This window comes from Schistocerca piceifrons, chromosome 3 (genome assembly GCF_021461385.2).
Source record: "Schistocerca piceifrons isolate TAMUIC-IGC-003096 chromosome 3, iqSchPice1.1, whole genome shotgun sequence".
Classification (NCBI taxonomy): domain Eukaryota; kingdom Metazoa; phylum Arthropoda; class Insecta; order Orthoptera; family Acrididae; genus Schistocerca; species Schistocerca piceifrons.
Window position 1 is genome coordinate 401,256,413 of NC_060140.1, and position 6,108 is coordinate 401,262,520.

The 6,108-nt window shown below is 45.7% G+C and overlaps 1 non-coding gene across 1 annotated transcript; it reads left to right on the forward strand.

The window, feature by feature from the left end:
- Positions 1–5,833: 5,833 nt before the first annotated feature.
- Positions 5,834–5,908, forward strand: Trnat-ugu. Its single transcript has one exon. It is a non-coding gene; the product is annotated as a tRNA-Thr (tRNA).
- The last annotated feature ends 200 nt before the right edge of the window (positions 5,909–6,108 follow it).

The following is a 6,108-nucleotide window of genomic DNA, read 5'->3' on the forward strand; positions in this document are numbered from 1 at the left end:
CAGTCCGGAACCCGGCGGCTGCTACGGTCACAGGTTCAAATTCTGCCTCGCACATGGATGTGTGTGATGTCCTTAGGTTAGTTAGACTTAAATAGTTCTAAGTCTAGGGGACTGATGACCACAGATGTTAAGTCCCATAGTGCTGAGAGCCATTTGAACCATTTTCTATCTAACTGTGGGAAAGGGACATCCAGCTGGCGGAAAGGGACATGCAAGTGGCGGAAAGGGACATACAAATTAACGTGGAAATCGAGCCACAGGTCGTTCCTGCTGACTTCTCAAATAGTTGAGAGGTTAAGATAGCTTAAAGGCTGACTGAAAATTTCCGTGGTCGGACCGGGATTCGATCACGGGGCTTTTCGGGCTTCAAGCAAGTGCTTGAAAGGCCCGAGAATGTACGTACGTTTAATATAACGTTCCGCGTTGTGGCCCTAAACGGTTCAGTTGTTCCCCACTGACAGCCGTGTCATCGTTCATCAAAGATGGCACTGGATGCGGTATGGAGAGACATGTGGTCATCTCACGGCTCTCTCAGTCGTTGTTGGAAACCGCTGATAATCGGTCGAGCAGCTCTTCAGTTGGTGTCACGAAGCTGAGTGTACCCTGTACCAGTCCTCCCACTCCCTGTCAGTACCAGTAATCGAACCCAGGTACTCCACGGTATAATCGGCTGCGCTGACCACTCAGCAATGAAGGAACATGTAAAATAATATGTACGTAATAAAGTCGCATATAAAGCGCATTAGATTCCCTCATTAAGGCTTACGAAAGAAGATACTTGTTAATCATAGTGTCTAACGGCCCCACTGAAAACGTATGCTAATTAGGCAAATAAACCTAGTCGTAAAACTTTCTAGAGCATTGAATTATCGCACTGAGCCGTTCGGGTACAGAGTTTTCTGCACATTTTTTTCGAATTTTGTACTATTATACATCTGACACCTAAACAAGGTGGTCAGAAACATTCTGAGAGTCTTGTAAGCTGTTGCAGGGGGAGGCTGCACTGAGAAATAATGGTTAAGAGAAAAATTTCGACACGCTGCACCATTTCCAAGTTATTCAGCACCGAAGTTAGTGAATCAGATCGTCGTGCCCTCTAATTGAAGCAGCCTGCCAGAAACATTGTCGCCAAAGTTGTTTTCTCCTTGGTTTCCTCAAACTGAAGAAACGCAGCTTTTGTTAGTCTAGCTTAAATTTATCACTTCCGTAAAAGGCACATTTCAACTGCGAGCGGTAAAACGCGGACCCACTCTTGTCTGGGGACTGCCGCATTGTAGCGCGTGCAGGTGCTGAATTTCCACGCGCGACAACCTGACTGGCTAACTTCAATGCTAAATAACCGCGATATGGTCTAAAGTATCGATTTTTTTTTGTCACCAGTTATTTCTTAGCAAAAACTGTCCGCAATATCCTGGCAAGCTTTTTCAGACTGTTTCTGACCACACTACCCAGTGTTATGACCATTATTCGATTTGCTTCGCTGTGGAGATAGATAATGAAACACATGATATTCAGTGCCGTGATAGCTATCGGAATTGTGGCAGCCACAAAGCGGTAGAAATTAGTTAATTTACTCGTTGCCTTTTGTTGTGATATAATGTTGACGTAACGACGAGGGTATCTCACATTAAGGGAAATGAGAAATGCTGCAATGTTAACTGGAGGGCTTGGAGAACACGAATCTTGGAACGACAAATCTCTCTGTGAGTGGCTCTTAAGCGAGGAAAGGGTGTAGTAAACGGAAGTCCTGAGACAATATAGCAATAGCAGAACATAACGTCATGGCGAAGCATGGGCATTGAAGGTTGGGCATTTGCCCAGTGGTGTTTGAGAATGTTACGGACGTTACCTTATCGATGGAACCATCTCGGTGTTCCGATGGAGTACTTATGTGAACCACTTAAAATGTAAATGAGTTAGCTGAAATACCGCTTTTCCACAACACAAGCACATTCTCTGCACTGCTGTGCGATTTCGTTCGATGCAACTTTAATAACATGATTCAAACAAAACTACATCGGCATGGATTTAAAAAGTGCTTCTCCATTCAAGTTTTAGTGTGTACCCTATGGCTAAGGCTATCTGAGGAGCAGCAGTAACAGTTTCTTGCGTCCAGTGATTGCAATCTCGAGCAGAGACGACGCTGTCGCGCAGAACCGTGAGCGCTGTGGAGAGAGGAGGTGGGGGCTCAGTAAACCCGGGGTGCGTCGTTTCTTCCACTTTGTCGTCGGGATCCCGCTTTCCGACCGTAACAAAGGGGAATCTGTGTCTCCTGGTGCGCCGCAGTCTGTCTCGGTTGTGTGTGCGCTATATTGTGTGAGCGCTACACGACAAACGAATTTTTCCGCACCATTCGTTGTGTGGCAACCGACTGCAAGCTCCTGTCTACATTACAGTCGACTTTCAGTTCCACTGCTGTGCTTTCGTAACTTTCAAATCGTTCTAAGTACTTGGCGTCCGAGAAATATTGGTACACTCTTAGCGAAGTGTTCCTCTCGAACTGAGAGGGAAAGGGAATACATTAATCCAGTGACAACGAAAAACTGATAAGCACATAGAAGGGCCGAAGGAAACGAAATCAAACGTCATGGGTTAAGAGGGTGTGTGACGTCATTGCAGTGTTTACAAAATCTAGTGAAACGTAGAAAGGACTTGGTAGTATGCGCCTACGTATTTACATCTACATCAACACTCCGCGAATCACACTTAAGTGCCTGGCACAGAGTTCATCGAACCACCTTAACAATAATTGTCAATAATGATCTATTATTACAATCTCGTACAGCGCGCCGAAGAAACGAACACTTATACATTTCCGTGCGAGCTTTGATTTACCTTATTTTAGACTACTGGCCATTAAAATTGCTACACCAAGAAGAAAAGCAGATAATAAACGGGTATTCATTGGACAAATATATTATACTAGAACTGACATGTGATTACATTTTCATGCAATTCTGGTGTATAGATCCTGGGAAATCAGTACCCACAACAACCACCTCTGGCCGTAATAACGGCCTTGATACGCCTGGGCATTGAGTCAAACAGAGCTTGGATATCGTGTACAGGTACAGCTGCCCATGAAGCTTCAACACGATAGTACAGTTCATCAAGAGTAGTGACTGGCGTATTGTGACGAGACAGTTGATCGGCCACCAAAGACCAGACATTTTCAATTGGTCAGAAATCTGGAGAATGTGCTGGCCAGAGCAGCAGTCGAACATTCTCTGTATCCAGAAAGGCCCGTACGGGACCTGCAACATGCGGTTGTGCATTATCCTGCTGAAATCTAGGGTTTCGCAGGGATCTAATGAAGGGTACAGCCACGGATCGTAACACATCTGAAGTGTGGCGTCCACTGTTCAAAGTGCCGTCAATGCGAACAAGAGATGACCGAGACGTGTTACCAATGGCACCCCATACCATCACGCCGGGTGACACGCCAGTATGGCATTGACGAATACACGCTTCCAGTGTGTGTTCACTGCCATGTAGCCAAACACGGATGCGACCATCATGATGCTGTAAACAGAACCTGGATTCATCCGAAAAAAATGACGTTTCGTCTTTCGTGCACCCAGGTTCGCTGTTGAGTACACCATCGCAGGCGCTCCTGTCTGTAATGCAGCGTCAAGGGTAACCGCAGCCACGGTCTTCGAGCTGATAGTCGATGCTGCTGCAAACGTCTTCGAACTGTTAGTGCAGATGGTTGTTGTCTTGGAAACGTCCCCATCTGTTGATTCATGGATGGAGACGTGGCTGCACGATCCGTTACAGCCATGCGGATAAGATGCCTGTCATCTCGACTGCTATTGATACGAGGTCGTTGGGATCCAGCACGGCGTTTTGTATTACCCTCCGGAACGCACAGATTCCATATTCTGCTAACAGCCATTGGAACTCGACCAACGCGAGCAGCAATGTCGGCATACGATAGCGCAATTACGGCAGGCTACAATCCGACCTTTATCAAAGTAGGAAACGTGATGGTACGCATTTCTCCTCCTTACACGAGGCATCACAACAACGTTTCACCAGGCAACGCCGGCCCAATGCTGTTTGTGTATGAGAAATCGGTTGGAAACTTTCCTCATGTAAGCACGTTGAAGGTGTGGCCACCGGCGCCAACCTTGTGTGAATGCTCTGAAAAGCTAATCATTTGCATATCACAGCATATTCTTACTGTTGTTTAAATTTTGCGTCTATAGCACGTCACCTACGTGCTGTAGCAATTTCAAAGGCCAGTAGTGTATGTTCAGTAAACTAAATAAAAAGTCGGTGATGTCATATCGGAATGAGTACCTCGAAACTTCAGCACAGGTGAGGAGCATGTAGTGGAGCTATGTTACAAGTGTAAAAGAATAATTGGCCATGCACTGAATAGATATGTATCCAGTAGAATATTTAGTAACAGCAGGGTGCGTCCATGGTATCCCTTTGCTGTAAAGAAACTTCTAAAGGACCTACGTAATAGGTGTAAGAAAAATCATAGGGCTATAGACGGAGAGATGCTAAATGAAACGCGTTTAGCTTTCAAGAGTAATGCATGAAAACTTCAGTGACTACCGTGGCAGAATACTGCTAAATGATCTTTCACAAAACCGAAAGAAAGTCTGGTCGTATTCAAAGGCTGTTAGTGGCACCGAAACTAGTATCTAGTCCCTAGCAAATGAGACAGAAACTGAAATTGAGGTTTGAAAAACAAAAGCTGAAATGCTTCATTCCCTTTTCAAATGTTCTTTTACCAAGGAAAACCCAAGAGAATTGCCCCAATTTAATCCTCTTGCCACTGAAAAGATTAGCGAAATAAGTATTATTGTCAGTGACGTTGAGAAACAGCTGAAATCCTTAAAATTGATCAAAGGTCTAGGGCTCAATGGAATCTATATATGACGGCAGTATCTGTTCCCGAAAGAACAGTTACCGTGGATGACCATGCAGCTTTGCTAGAAATGAAATGATAATTAAATGGACACCCTAGCTGCAAACAGGCGTTGATGCACTTCATTGGGGACATGTTGAAAATGTGCGCCCCGACCGGGACTCGAGCCCGGGATCTCCTGCTTACATGGCTGACGCTCTATCCATCTTTTTTTTTTCGTCTCAATTTGTTCTGTTTTGTTCGTTGCATCTGCTCGTGGCGGACGTCGTAAGACATCCGTTTAAGTTCGTTGTTGATCGGTTAACTCAGTTTTTTTTATTACAGAGGGCAGCTAATCCTCTGACCGAACACGCTGAGCTACCGTGCCGGCAGTTTTGTTCGCTTTCGTTCGTTGCATCTGCTCGGGGCGGACGTCGTAAGACATCCGTTTAAGTGCGTTGTTGACCGATTAACTCAGTTTCTTATTACAGAGGACAACTAACCCTCTCACCGAACACGCTGAGCTACCGTGCCGGCTGTCCATCTGAGCCACCGCAGGCACAGAGGATAGTGCGTCTGCAGGGGCTTATCCCTTGCACGCTCCCCGTGAGATCCACATTCCCAACATGTCAACACCACTACATTCGTAGTGCGCCTAATAGATGTTTGCCCATCATACTCATTACTCGTGGCAGATTAATCTACTAAGTCCCGTACGAGTTCGGGCAAAGCGTGTGCGTTCGCACAAGAAGGTCAATGGCCGGGAAGCCATATTTTAACTATATATGGCAGTAGTATCTGTTCCCGAAAGAACAGTTACCGTGGATGACCATGCAGCTCTGCTAGAAATGAAATGATAATTAAATGGACACCCTAGCTGCAAACAGGCGTTGATGCACTTCATTGGGGACATGTTGAAAATGTGTGCCCCGACCGGGACTCGAACCCGGGATCTCCTGCTTACTCCTCTTTGCCCGCGGTGGCTCAGATGGATAGAGCGTCTGCCATGTAAGCAGAAGATACCGGGTTCGAGTCCCGGTCGGGGCACACGTTTTCAGCATGTCCCCAATGAAGTACATCAACGCCTGTTTGCAGTTAGGGTGTCCATTTAATTATCATTTCATCTCAATGGAATCCTTATCAGATGCTATACTGAATTTGCAGCTGAGTTAGCCCCATTCTAAATGGTAATCTATCGTAGTTCCCTCGAACGAAGGGATCACCAATTCTAAATGTTTCGATATTGG